This window comes from Salmo salar, chromosome 20 (assembly GCF_965601325.2).
Source record: "Salmo salar chromosome 20, fSalSal1, whole genome shotgun sequence".
NCBI lineage: Eukaryota > Metazoa > Chordata > Actinopteri > Salmoniformes > Salmonidae > Salmo > Salmo salar.
Genome location: NC_138310.1, coordinates 54,714,862 through 54,729,470, shown reverse-complemented (window position 1 = coordinate 54,729,470; position 14,609 = coordinate 54,714,862). Strand labels below are relative to the sequence as shown.

Sequence of the window (14,609 nt, the reverse complement as noted above, 5' to 3'; positions counted from 1 at the left end):
TTTCATTGTGTCTTGCTAAATGCTGCTGATGTCTACTGAAACCACAAAGTAATTTGTGGAAAAATGAAACATTTCTTATAGAAGCTAAATCTGGAGACTTTTAAGGATCTTCAGTCAGAATTTATCTCTGAAGGTTTTTAGAACACATCAGCCATTCAGTAGATTCTCATCCACAATCTTGAAGGCAGGACATCATGGCATCTTCTGCCTGACAAGAACACATTTGTCCATTTAAAGTCCATTTATTGTAGTCTTCAACATCAATTTAGGTTTAATATAATCCAACTTGAAAGAAAGGTTCTGTCACTTCAGTGGCAATAGCGCAGTTACTTATTTTGAATTATACAATCACACGGTGGCGCTGTAGAGTGAAACATGGGTCCGTCGTGTTTTTGTAAAACATCAATGGGTAAAGTAAATTTGCATGTCCGGGCGTCTGTGCCAATAGGCTCGCTCAGAAGGCAGGGCCAACGATTGGAGTTGGGAGAGGAACCCAGTCTGTGCGACAGTAAGTGCACAGTGAACTAAAGCATAAAGATTACAAACAATTTATTGAAATCGTTCTTTACTGCTCGTCTTTTTTTTGTTTTATTTTATTATAAGCAGATTGATTGACTTGTACAAGTATTTGCATCAATAAGACCACTTGGCCGCATCGTATCATCGCTCCATCCAATGTTCATGAAGACATTCTGAAATTACATGTTCTTCCATATTTCTTTGGGATTGGATTACACAAAAGGCGGCACGGACTCACAATTATTCACTCTTCTCATTGGTGAGTTCACTCTATATTCCCTATACCGTTATTTATGGGGACTTGATGTTTTGTTGATTGTTAATGGTTAATAATGAATTAATCTCCGCGCGTGCATGTCTCGGAAGTCTTCTTCGTTTTCAAATCCAAGAAATGGGATCAATTAGTATGGACAAGATACGAAACAATTCAGATCTATTGAAAAATAACTGCAGTCAATATTTTGAAATAGGCTATTTATATGCATGTAATATATGAAATGAATTGCAGTGCCTGCAGTAACCTATGGTTCAATCAAGACCACCCTTACAAACCCCTCTGCATTGCTGAATCATTACGTTCTGAGTCAGATGTATACCATTGTATTCTGCTTGTGGTGTGGGAAATGATCTGGGTTTTATTTAAAGGTAAACTATGAAATATCTGTGTTCGGTGTAATAAGAGCCGTGCCCACCTTCTATCGTGTTCTGTGCGGCAGTAGTTTTTGCCTATTCATCTCTACAGTAATACATTTCAAAAACGCGCCCTGCATTTTTATACGACGCCTGCCTGCAATGAACCACCTTGTACTGTCATGTAGGCTAGCTGTCAGCATCCTTTGATATGGCAAAGTGAACAGTCAACTGGAATAGTATGGGTGCGATTGAAAGGAAGTGTAGTTTGCCTACTGTATCCTATTGTAATGGATTGATATAAAGCACATCGGTTCTGTGGACCTTCCTTCTGGCCATATGGGAATGGGTCAAGAAAGACCTCAGGCCAGGGCTGGTATGGAGGGATCGACACTAACATTATGCACAATATATGACTGGTTTGTAAGCCTAATACTATGGTAATACTATGACACAATGACTTGCGGGTTCTGAAACTCTGGTAGGATGGCTGAGATATGTGTCCAGACCAGCGTCCAGACATTGATGTCCCCCACACTATACACTTATCCTCTTGTTAGAAACCAACTGTAGCTCAGTTGGTAGAGCATGGTGTTCGCAATACCAGGGTTGTGGGTTTGATTCCCACGGGGGGCCAGCACAGAAAAAAAATGTATGATATGTATGAAATTGTATGAAATGTATGCATTAACTACTGTAAGTCGCTCTGGATAAGAGCGTCTGCTAAATGACTAAAATGTAAATGTAAATGTAAAAAATGTTGAGGCTGGGGATGATGATGAGGATGCATCAAGTTTCTTGTTATCCCATCATGGCCATACTTATGCGCCCTGACATCGGGGCCGTGTTGTCACCATTAGGCAAAATATGTGACTCAGCAGCCCGTCTGAAAGGGATAGATGAATGTAATACATTGACAGGTGGTGCGTATCTGCTGTATTGATCTGTTTCTCCGCCCTGAGACGGAGAACAGGGGTAGATCTCAATTGTGTTGTCCTCGCGTCCTCTCTAATCTCTCCTCGTCTCCTTCTCAAACCTCATTGGATGAGAAAGCCAGATGCCCCCCCCCCCCCCCCCCCTCCTTGAGGCCAAAGTGTTGACAACTCTCGACAAGTTTTACATCGAAGCCACCCACCCGTGAAATACTCCAACCATCAAATGTGCAAAGCAACGCTAGGAATGATCTCTTGAGTACCCTATGTATTTGTAATTTAAAATTTAAAAAAAGCTGTTTAAATGCTTGAGTTGACATATAGGTATGCATATCATGTATCGATAAACAACAGTGCGTGAACATTCTTTACGCGTGTCTTGATTGCATACCTTACATTCTTGAGCACAGCGAGTCATGTTATTTCAGGGGTCTGTTAGTGTGTTGGCCTCTAAGTGCTATAGTTTCCCCTCCTTGGTGTCACATTCCGAGTATTAACATGGGGACAGTGTGGCTTAGCCCAGGATCCAGGACCACCTACCTGGATAGCTAGACAGCTGCATGGGCAGGAATCTCCAGGGCTGGGCTGGGTCTGACCTGGGTGCAGCACTGTGGTACAATGACTTTAAACTTAGGTCTATTGTCTTGGCTGGTATCAGACCATTTTAATGCAGTCAGTAAGAAATGGTTGAGGATTTGGGTGAGGAGTATGTACAGTTGAATAAGCAACTGATTGCCTGGCAACCTCTCATCTCCCCAAACTGTTTCCCCTTCCTTTTAGTTAGATTGCAGCATTTAAAGTTGGCACCCTTTTGTTAGCCAGACGGACACACGGAGGGACAGACCAGCTGGGCTCACAAAGGGAGGGGGTCAAAGGTAATCCAATCAGTGGCGAGCTGAGCGGCAGCCAGCAGTGGAGGGTGTTGCTCCCTTTGTGATAATCAGGGTGTGACTGCTGAACAACGGGCTGAACTTCCACCCCGCTCTGACCGGCAGTGTTTGAATATACTGTTTAGGGTTTTGGCCTTGTAACTTCCAGTCGAGAACATGGGAGGGGTCTTTTTTGTCTCTGACACCAGCCCAATGATATATAGGTTACTAAAGGAAGTGACTTTGGTATGTGCTATTTTTGTCAGCCTCTTGACAATTCTCATGTTTGTACTCTGAGTCTGTGTGAAAGGGACTACGCTCTACTAGTAACCTAGCATTAATTATAGCAGTCTATTTTGGGTGGCTGAATTAATCACAGAAGAAAGAGGGGGAGAGAAAGAGAGAGATGGGAATTAGCCAACGGGGGAAAAAAAGCTATTTGTCTCCTGTTTTCCTCTATGCCCGACAGAAAAATCCTCAGGTCATTGGAAATGATTACATCAACGTGTGCATAGCTTTGAGCCAGAAGATTCTCTTGTCTTCCTCAATTTGTATTTCTGTCAGCTGCTGTGGCCCACAATTTTGTACACAGACATTCGTTCATCAGGACTTTCTGATCTTTTCTGTGCCTATATGCTAAGTTGAGTGATTGGTTTTCTTGCTAGGTAATTGCATTCAGCCTATTGTGTCATTTTCATTAGAGCACTCAATGGCTATGTACAGTGCATTCGGAAAATATTCAGACCCCTTGACTTTTTCCACATTTTGTTACGTGACAATCTTATTCTAAAATGGATTATATTGTTTTTTCCCTTCATCAATCTTTCATCAAGCATCTCTCTGTACTTTGCTCTGTTCATCTTTCCCCCGATCCTGACTAGTCTCCCAGTCCCTGCCGCTGAAAAACATCCCACAGCATGATGCTGCCACCACCATGCTTCACCGTAGGGATGGTGCCAGGTTTCTTCCAGAAGTGACGCTTGGCATTCAGGCCAAAGAGTTCAATCTTGGTTTCATCAGACCAGAGAATTTTGTTTCTTTTGGCAAACCCAAGCGGGCTGTCATATCATGCCTTTTACTGAGGAGTGGCTTCCGTCTGGCCGCTCTACCATGAAGTCTGATTGGTGGAGTGCTGCAGAGATGGTTGTCCTTCTTGAAGGTTCTCCCATCTCCTCAGAGGAACTCTGGAGCTCTGTCCGAGTGACCATCGGGTTCTTGGTCACCTCCCTGAGCAAGGCCCTTCTCCCCCGATTTCTCAGTTTGGTCAGGAGGCCAGCTCTAGGAAGAGACTTAGTGGTTCCAAACTTCTTCCATTTAAGAATGATGGAGGTCACTGTGTTCTTGGGGACCTTCAATGCTGCAGACATTTTTGGTACACTTCCCCAGATCTGTGCCTCGACACAAACCTGTCTCGGAGCACTACGGACAATTCCTTCGACCTCACGGCTTGGTTTTTGCTCTGACATGCACTGTCAACTGTGAGACCTTATATAGACAAGTGTGTGCCTTTCCAAATCATGTCCAATCAATTTAATTTACCACAGGGGACTTCAATCAAGTTGTAGAATCATCTCAAGGATGATCAATGGAACAGGACGCACCTGAGCTCAATTTCGAGGCTCATATCAAAGGGTCTGAATACTTACAATTTTTAATAAATTAGCAAAAATGTCTAAACCTGTTTACGCTTTGTCATGGGCTATTGTGTGTAGATTGATGAGGGAAAAAATAATTTAATACATTTTAGAATAAGGCTGTAACATAACAAAATGTGGAAAAAGTCAAGAGGTCTGAATACTTTCCGAATGAACTCTGTCCAACAGGCATATAAGAAATGTATGAGTATGTGTTTGGGTATGTGTATGAGCGAAGTGATTGGTGCGTGAGAGCAATCATACAATTTTGTTTGCGTCTGCCGATTTCCCCTGGTAATCAGTGATTCCACTGCACTGTTGGTTAAGGGCTTGTAAGTAAGCATTTCACGGTAAAGTCTACACTTGTTGTATTCGGCGCATGTGACAAATAAAGTTTGATTTGATTCTTCCGCTTCAGTGACATTTTGGCTGCAGATAACAAGTGAATTGCTGTTTCTTAGCAAGGCCAAGTTGGATGTGGTCGGTGTGTGTATGAATGCTATGCCATCGGTGAAATAAAAAAATCGGTGTGACAAACAAGTGCAATCCCCAAAAGATGATTGGGGTCGTGATCTTGTGTGATACACAGGTTCACGGTTGAACAGGTCTGACTCTGTGCTGCATGGTGGGCTTAGTTTGAGGTAGAGCTCTCGGTCTTCTGACAGGAGAGAAGTGGAGCTTACCGGGACTTTCTGAACCACAATCTGCCAAGCACAGAGCACGCTATTCATCTTGCTCCGTCAAGAGTGGAGAGAAGGGAGACAGCAGGGGGGTGGGTAGGGCTGGTGAGGCTGGGTGCTTTTTCGATGGGGTGGGGGTTGAATTGGATGGCTTCATAGGCTGAATTATCCCAACACATCCAGGCAAGCAACTCTGAACAGAGAGGAAGGGATGGCAGAAGCCAGCAGGGAAGGACTTTTTCTGGGGTTAACAGAAGCAGTAGGTCGCTGCTAGGTTTTGTGTGTGGTGTGTGTGTGTGTGTGTGTGTGTGTGTGTGTGTGTGTGTGTGTGTGTGTGTGTGTGTGTGTGTGTGTGTGTGTGTGTGGGGGGGGGGGGGGGGGGGGGGCTCAGAGCACTTCTCTGCTCTGTCAAACATCTAATTTTGGAACACGGTTGGTGGTTAAAAAAATGTCAGATGAAATTCTCCATCAGGGCCTGTCACTCTAATCACATCTGAGATGGAAGTGAAGATTGACCCCTGCTCCGTCATGTCCATCCCTCACCTGGGAGGAGCAGAGGACATTATCACAGTTCCTCGTTTGGTATTCCAGAGAAAACGACTCGAGCTATAACCCTAGCCATCAAGCTCAAGACGTGAGTAGTCACTGAGGTTTCAATCTTTCTTCATTTGGAACAATACAGTTCAGGCCACAGTTCTGAGGCAGTTTTCCAAAATCACGACACCAGCACCGACTCAAAAGTTGTTTGGATGACACCAGTCAAACTTCTTTGCCTCATCTGAAGATACTTGACTGAAGATACTTGACTGAAGATACTTGTCTGAAAGGAACTCTCTATTGTTTAGAATATGCCTTTGTCTTTGTGTATTATGCCTTTGAAACAGTGCTTTAGAAGCAATGTTTTCTACCTTTTAAGCCAGACAGAGAGCAGAAATTGAAGAGACTGCTTTAGAAGAGACAGCTAATTGAGATCCAAGGCAGATGTGAGTGATCCCTCCAGCTGTGTAGAAAGTCAGAGACAATGACTCATGCCCTGAGAAAAGGTTACAACATCAAAGTTACGTCTGAGATGCACTCTGGCTGCACATCGTCTCTGTACATCATCTCTTATCCGGTTTCCATCCATTTTAGGCTTGCTTAAATATTTTTGTTGGGAGAGTCTGCTGGCTTTGGATGACTTCTGGTTGTAAATTTGCAAACGAGGCATGCTCCTTTCTCTTTTTATGGCCATTACTTACCGTAGCCATGGCTGATGGTATCACAGCCAATTTGGCGCATCTGGTTCGACACGAGATCTTCGCCATGCTCTTGCTCCCACTTCACCTCGTACTCTCCGCCCCTCTCTGCCCTCCCCTGCCCCTCTCAGCCCTGCCTCCTGGTGTGCCTGTCTGAAAACCCCCAGCTTCTCCCCAGATGTGGCCGAGTCACCCAGTTGTTACGCGGAGTTCCACTGTGAAGGAGAAGGAAGGGGGTTGGGAGAGAAGGATGGGAGGAGGGATAGATTGGGAGGGAAAGATACATCTCTCTTATTTCACAATCGACACCAATCCTTCAGCTGCAGAAGAGGCCAGATCCTAGTTGTTTGCTCCTAACGGGTCTAGAATGTGTTACTCTTGACCCCAAACCGCTGGGTTGTTTCCTTGTTAAGATGTCCGACCATGTTGTCCTCTACAGAGGGTGTGGGAACTGCATGGGAACCAAGTTGAAGTGGAAGGTTATTGCTGTGTGATGAAGAATCAGAAAGAAACCTGGTCACATTGCCTGGGAACTGCATACAATCACCGTATGAAGATGTACAGTAGGCCTACAGGCATACATAGTCAGGTCCCATTATTGGTGTCTTACAGGAACAATCATGGTTGCTCATTGAAGATAGCCTACTACTTAGTCAAAAATTAGTCATAGAAACACATTATTCTGCCGATTCTGCAGATCGTTGCACTTTAAACTGAGGACCTGCTCTATCCCTAAGAAACCTCAGGGATTTGAATGGAGAAGTTGGCCTTTTCAGGACATTGACTACAGCTAACAAGCCTGCCTGCCTGCCCCCTAATGCCCCCCTCTGGCCGACCCTGCCCTGTGACTGTCTGTCACTCACATAGACCTAATGCCTCGGCATCTAGCATTATCGAACGGGTGGAAGTGGTCGTTCCAAGACAGGGAGTCTGCCCCTACAGACAAACAGACCTGCCATTGTTTGTCGTGCTTGCATGATGAGCACTGGGGCCATCCAGGGTTTCAGTCAGTAGGCCAGTCCACAGAGAGAGGGAGAGAGAGAGGGAGAGAGCCAGAGAGCTCTGGCCAGACAGGGCTCCAGGGCTGCATTGCATCCATCACTGGGGATCAATTAACAGTAGCAGCAGCAGCAGAGAAGTGTCCTCTGCTCACACACCAGACCAGTGCACTCTCTCTGCCTATAGGCTGAGGAAGCACTGATACAGAAGGCTGAGATGGAGGGGGCATGGTGAGGGAATTGAAGAGGAAGAGAGGAGAGGGGATAGAAGGCTGGGGGAGCATTAGATTGTGTCTGCTGATATCTTCAGCATCCATCCTGAGTAATGAAAGCTTACAGGGACAAAGGAAAGGAGCACGAGTTGAGCTATGCTGGAGACGACATGGTAGATTTTGTAGAGAGGTGGGATGGTGGGAAGGGAGAGAGAGAGAGAGAGAGAGAGAGAGAGAGACAGAGAGAGACAGAGAGAGACAGAGACAGACAGAGACAGACAGAGACAGACAGAGACAGAGAGAGACAGAGAGAGACAGAGAGAGACAGAGAGAGACAGAGAGAGACAGAGAGAGACAGAGAGAGACAGACAGACAGACAGACAGACAGACAGACAGACAGACAGACAGACAGACAGACAGACAGACAGACAGACAGACAATACATAGTGCATATGGGCCATGGGAGATTTTCCCATTCTTCCCATTCCTCCTCTACATACTACATGTCTACCCATCATTCTAGTAGGTTATTCTAGTAGGAGTCTCGCTCATAAAGCCAGCCCCCGTTGCTCTCTCTCCCTATAAATACGATCTCCTTCCACCTGCTTGTAGCCTATAGTAGTAATACACAATCTCACAATGCCTTCCACCAGCTAAGCCAAGTGAATAGCAGTCTCGTGTTACTGTACTCCCAGTCCCAAGTCTCATGCAGGAAGCCTGGAATCGAGGCTAAGTAGCTAAGTGAATATGAATAGCATACTGTATGTCGGTCAGTTCATGTTTCCAGTTCCTGTGCTGTTGTTGACATGGAGGGGCCTGTGTGTTACAGTTCCGGCTGCTCAACATGGGGAATTTGTTATTGCTCCAGCTTCGCGGCTTGGCATTCCAAGAAACCCAGAGGAAAATCATAACCCCAAACGGCACCCTCCCTCCTCCCGCTCCTCCCCCCGACTGCATGTCTTTGAACCCTCAATCCCCGCCACAACCACACTGGTCCTTTCATAATGGGTTCTGTTGACATCCTCACAACAGCCTCGCACAATGCTTCTCTCCACAGTCACAGAGGAAGCTGTTCAGGTCTGCCCGGTCCATGTCTCTGGTCCATGTCTGTGGTCCATGTCTGTGTTCCATGTCTCTGGTCCATGTCTCTGGTCCATGTCTGTGGTCCATGTCTGTGGTCCATGTCTCTGGTCCATGTCTCTGGTCCATGTCTGTGGTCCATATCTCTGGTCCATGTCTGTGGTCCATGTCTCTGGTCCATGTCTCTGGTCCATGTCTCTGGTCCATGTCTGTGGTCCATGTCTCTGGTCCATGTCTCTGGTCCATGTCTCTGGTCCATGTCTCTGGTCCATGTCTCTGTGTGGCTGTGCTGCTGTCGTTGGACTGGACATTCGTCTTGGTGTGGTTAGCTGGCTAGCTGTTCTGTCTCGCTCTATGACTGTATGAGATCTGGTGGGTGGAGGAGATGCTTGACATGCTGCACTCTTTCCATCCACTGCCTGTGTCCATTTCCATAGAAACAGGGTTTGACAGACAGACAGCTCAGCACAGTTCCAATCCCCCAGCAGCAGTAGCCGCACAAACACACATGCTGTCGGTGGCATGAATGTAGCTGGCAGTTGGGAGATATGCCTATCGTGTCTCCTTGTCGTTTTTTTAGCCCACTACTACACTGTGTGTGTGTGTGTGTGTGTGTGTGTGTGTGTGTGTGTGTGTGTGTGTGTGTGTGTGTGTGTGTGTGTGTGTGTGTGTGTGTGTGTGTGTGTGTGTGTGTGTGTGTGTGTGTGTGTGTGTGTGTGTGTGTGTGTGTGTGTGTGTGTACTGAACTCCTCTGTGGTTAGTATTGGCAGGAGATTGTTGCTGTTACAGTTCAGCTGATAAATCCGACTGATTCTGAGGAAAATCCCTGCTTGTGATTCATGGCAGCAGAGTGTTCTCCTCCCTCAGACAGATCTTGTGTGCTCCTCTCGTCTGGCTTCCCATTTACAATGCAGCTACATGAATAACAAGGTGTTTAAGTCACAATGTGATCTTCATGGTATATAGCTACACACATTTCATCAGGCAGAGAGGAATCTCACAGAACAGCTCAGATCCCAAGGCTGTAGCTAGTAGGCTAGACACCCTGTGCCCATATTCATAGAGCGCTACGGAGTATGAGTGCTGATTAAGGATCAGTTTTGAATATGATTAGGCTATATGTACAGGGGGGACCTGATCCTAGATCAGCAGACGTACATGGAGCTTTATGAATACGGTCACTGATCTTTTTTGTTTTCGTTTTTTTTCCATTTACTACGAGCTGCTGCTTTTTGGGAATCCCAATCCAACGGAGGGAAGTCTCATATTTCCAAACATATCCAAATATATAAGTAGTAAAGTGGTGCCTGAGGCACCTCCTTAAACTGGTGAATTAAAGTAATACATTATGACTCTCTGACTCTGTAGGAGTCCTCATTTCCATCGCTAAGTGATTTATTTTGCTGGGTGCGCCTGATAATATTATTCACTAATAAAATAACACCATCGCTGCCATACCATGAGGCACTTAAGAGCCACTCTCTTCCATTCCGTCATGTGGAAATGGAACGTGGAGTGTATGCAATGTCGGTTGTTTTCCCATTCCTCAATACGATCTCTCTCAGAAGCATTGTGCATTTTTTTTAAAGTACAGGAATGTGTGATCTGATCGACGTACTGTTTGTCGCCATCTCTGTCTCTTTCTCTGGGCAGTCTCAATTTAACAAGCAGCTAGGAGTCGGACCAGACACGCCTGTTGTGTCTGTACTGTGTAGGTGTGTCTGTGGTTGTGTTCCAGCATCCTCCATTCCTCACTCTCCATGGTGGTGTGTGATCTTCCCTGAGTCATGCTACTCTGCCTGGCCCTGCTTCTATCTGGGTCCCGGGCCCTGATCTAATGCAATATGTCTATCTAATATTCAGCCATGCTGCCCCCAGGGAGAGGAGATGGCCAGGATCGGATGGATGTGAGGGAGGGAGGCCCCTCACATCGATCCGATCCAAGAGGAGAGTGAAGGGGAGAGTGCATGCCTGGCGGTAAACTACAGTCTTTCCTGGAAGACTCTCCAGGCCGTTGCATGGAAAGCCGACCAAGCTTAGATTAACAGGAGTAGGAGGCATACAGGGCTGCTCGTATAAAGATATTTAGCTATGATGGTATTTAAGAGTTACTTTATTATAGAAAGCTCTATTCATTTCAGAGGAAGTAGATGGATAGAGAGGGGGGTAGAGTTGGCATACACCACCGGTCAAACGTTTTAGAACACCTACTCATTCAAGGGTTTTTGTTTATTTTTACTATTTTCTACATTGTAGAACAATAGTGAAGACATCGAATCTATGAAATAACACATATGGAATGATGTAGTAACCAAAAAAGCATTAAACAAATGAAAATATATTTTATATTTGAGATTCTTCAAATAGCCACACTTTGCCTTGGTGACAGCTTGGCATTCTTTCAACCAGCTTCACCTGGAATGCTTTTCCAACAGTATTGAAGGACAGCCCACATATGCTGAGCACTTGTTGGCTGCTTATCCTTCACTCTGCGGTCCAACTCATCCCAAGCCATCTCAATTTGGTTGAGGTCAGGGGATTGTGGAGGCCAGGTCATCTGATGCAGCACTCCATCAATCTCCTTCTTGGTAAAATAGCCCTTACACAGCCTGGAGGTGTGTTGGGTCATGGTCCTGTTGAAAAACAAATGACAGTCCCACTAAGCCCAAACAGATGGGATGGTGTATCGCTGCAGAATGCTGTGGTAGTCATGCTGGTTAAGTGTACCTTGAATTCTAAATAAATCATAGACAGTGTCACCAGCAAAACACCCCCACACCATAACACCTCCTCCATTCTTTACGGTGGGAAATACACATGCAGAGATCATTCGTTCACCCACACCGCGTCTCACAAAGACACGGCGGTTGGAACAAAAAATCTCCAATTTGGACTTATCAGACCAAAGGACAGATTTCCACTGGTCTAATGTCCATTGCTCGTGTTTCTTGGCCCACGCAAGTATCTTCTTCTTATTGGTGTCCTTTAGTAGTGGTTTCTTTGCAGCAATTCGACCATGAAGACCTGATTCACACAGTCTCCTCTGAACATTTGATGTTGAGATGTGTCTGTTACTTGAACTCTGGGAAGCATTTATTTGGGCTGCAATTTCTGAGGCTGGTGACTCTGCTGCAGAGGATAAGTTCATTAGAGGTAACTCTGGGTCTTCCATTCCTGTGTGAAATTTTCCGGATTGACCGAACTTCATGTCTTAAAATAATGATGGATTGTCGTTTCTCCTTGCTTATTTGAGCTGTTCTTGCCATAATATGGACTTGGCCTTTTTCAAATAGGGCTATCTTCTGTATACCACCCCTACCTTGTCACAACACAACTGATTGGCCCAAATGCATTAAGAAGGAAAGAAATTCCATAAATGAACTTTTTAGAAGGCGTACCTGTTAATTGAAATGCATTCCAGGTGACTACCTCATGAAGCTGGTTGAGAGAATGCCAAGAGTGTGCAAAGCTGTCATCAAGGCAAAGTGTGGCTATTTGAAGAATCTCAAATATAAAATATATTTTGATTTGTTTTACACTTTTTATGGTTGCTACATGATTCCGTATGTGTTATTTCATAGTTTTGATGTCTTCACTATTATTCTACAATGTAGAAAATAGTAAAAATTGAGAAAAACCCTTGAATGAGTAGGTGTTCTAAAACTTTTGACCGGTAGTGTACATCGTGGTGGTTGGTTGGGGATTGGCCAGGTGGGAGTCTGTCTGATGTAGGTTGGGGTTTAAGGTGCTTTTGGAAAGAATATAGCCAGAAACTATAGGCCTAGCATGGATTAAGACTTCGAGTATGTTCAGGTAGGTAGGTCGTCATTGTAAATAAGAATTTGTTCTTAACTGACTTGCCTAGTTAAATAAAGGTTAAATGAAAAATACAAATAAAATACTGATCCAAAGCCATGCTAATGCTACTTGCTAACACTGACTTCACTGACCCCGCCCAACTTGCATTCCCTTAACACTTACAGTAAGTTGCTCCTTTCTATCCCTCTGCAGACAGTGCAGTCTCTCTAACCACCCATTCACCATTGTACTCGTCCTCTGAGAGACTGGGCCAAGGCCTTGCGTAACAACTCCCCCATCCATACCCCGTCCCTGTTTATTCTCTGGCAGAGAAATTAGGTCTTTGGCCCACTTGTCTCCTCCTCCCTCCATCTCTCGCTCGCCTCCCTCCCTTCCGCTTGCTCTCTCTCTTTCGCGCTCTCTCTCTCTCTCTCTCTCTCGCGCTCTCTGCCTTTCTGTGTTTCTGCTCCCTGTTACGAGTATCGTGTGAGAATAGTCAGATAGCCACTCGTTTTTCTTCCATAACTACACGTTTTCAAGCTGAAGTGGATGTGGACTGAGAGACAGGTATGATTATGACTAGTACAGAGTATGACTATGAAACAGATTCTCTGCTGTGTTGTTGTCTGTTTCTGCTGTCTGTGGTGTTTCTGGAGCCTGTAGGGCCACATATGGACCTCTGGGCCTCACTAGGAGGAGGATGTGCTGGTGTCCAGGTGCTTTCCAGTTAGTCCATTCTAGAAGAGATTTCTGGGGAAAACTCTGGCTGTGGCTGGTTCAGTTGATCGTCTAATGGGACGTGGTGGAAGTTGCTGCAAAAATGTTGTCAGTGTTAGTATAGGGGGAAATCACATGACATGACAGACACGCTCTCCGACAGATGGTTGATTGGCTTTTCTGCTTCTGGTGGCCTGTCATCTCATCCTTGTCTTCATCCTCATCATCATTCTCCAGCGCTCCCTCTAAGCCATGTGCTGGTCCTGGAGTAAGCCAGGTGGGTTGTCAAGGGAGACTGCATGAGGCTCAGTGTTAAGAACCGGGAATAGGTGACCACATGCCGTGGGTTTGAGGAAAACTCCTCTCCTCAAATCCCTGTTCGCCCCTCTCCCCAGCCTACAGCTGGCTGTTTTTGGTTGGGGAGCAGTGGAGGGAGGGGAGGGTCAATGAAAACACAGCTGGTCTGACCCCCTCCAAAACCAGCTGCTGTCACAAAAGACCCTGTCAAGCGTTTGGAGAGGTGGCCTAGCTGCCTGCCTGCATCTGCATCTCTTTCCCTCCCCTCTTCACTTCCTCCCCCTTTCTCTCTCTTCATTGTGTCCCCCCAGACCCCACCCAGCTGTTCCAGGGTTTTTACTTTCCTTCTCCCCCGACTGAACAAACCTGACTACACACACACACACACACACACACACACACTTACGCACACACACACACACTTACGCACACAAACATTTACGCACACACACACACTTACACTTACACACTCTTATGCATGCACACACACTTATGCATGCACACACACTTATGCATGCACACACACTTATGCATGCACGCACACTTCCACACATACTCATTATCCCTGAGTGACAGATTAAAAAAAAAATATTATGGAACAATGGGGACTGTGAAGCAACACAAACATAGGCACACACACACCACACACACACACACACACACACACACACACACACACCACACACACACACACACACACACACACACACCCCGAGAGACAGACAATAACATACGCACTATACACACGTACACATGGATTTAGTACTGTAGATATGTGGTAGTGGTGGAGTAGGGGTCTGAGGGCACACAAAGTGTTGTGAAATCTGTAAATGTATTGTAATGTTTTTAAAATTGTATAAACTGCCTTAATTTTGCTGGACCCCAGGAAGAGTAGCTGCAGCCTTGGCAGCAGCTAATGGGGATCCATAATAAATACAAATACACACCTATGCAATCCCCCTTGAGACAAATGTTTGATCAGTCACACCAAAGGCTGTGGCTTAGTAT

The 14,609-nt window shown here is 45.6% G+C and overlaps 1 protein-coding gene across 2 annotated transcripts in view; it reads left to right on the top strand.

Moving 5' to 3' along the window:
• Nucleotides 1–470: 470 nt before the first annotated feature.
• The window catches only part of LOC106580830 (numb-like protein), a 64,287-nt gene continuing 50,148 nt past the window's right edge, over nt 471–14,609 (top strand). The window contains exon 1 of one of the 2 annotated variants that reach the window (XM_014162296.3): nt 471–778. The gene's annotated coding sequence lies outside the window, so the exon portion shown is untranslated. Of the gene's footprint in view, nt 779–13,034; nt 13,155–14,609 lie in introns of those variants that run through there. The other variant, XM_014162298.3, reaches the window with a different exon arrangement.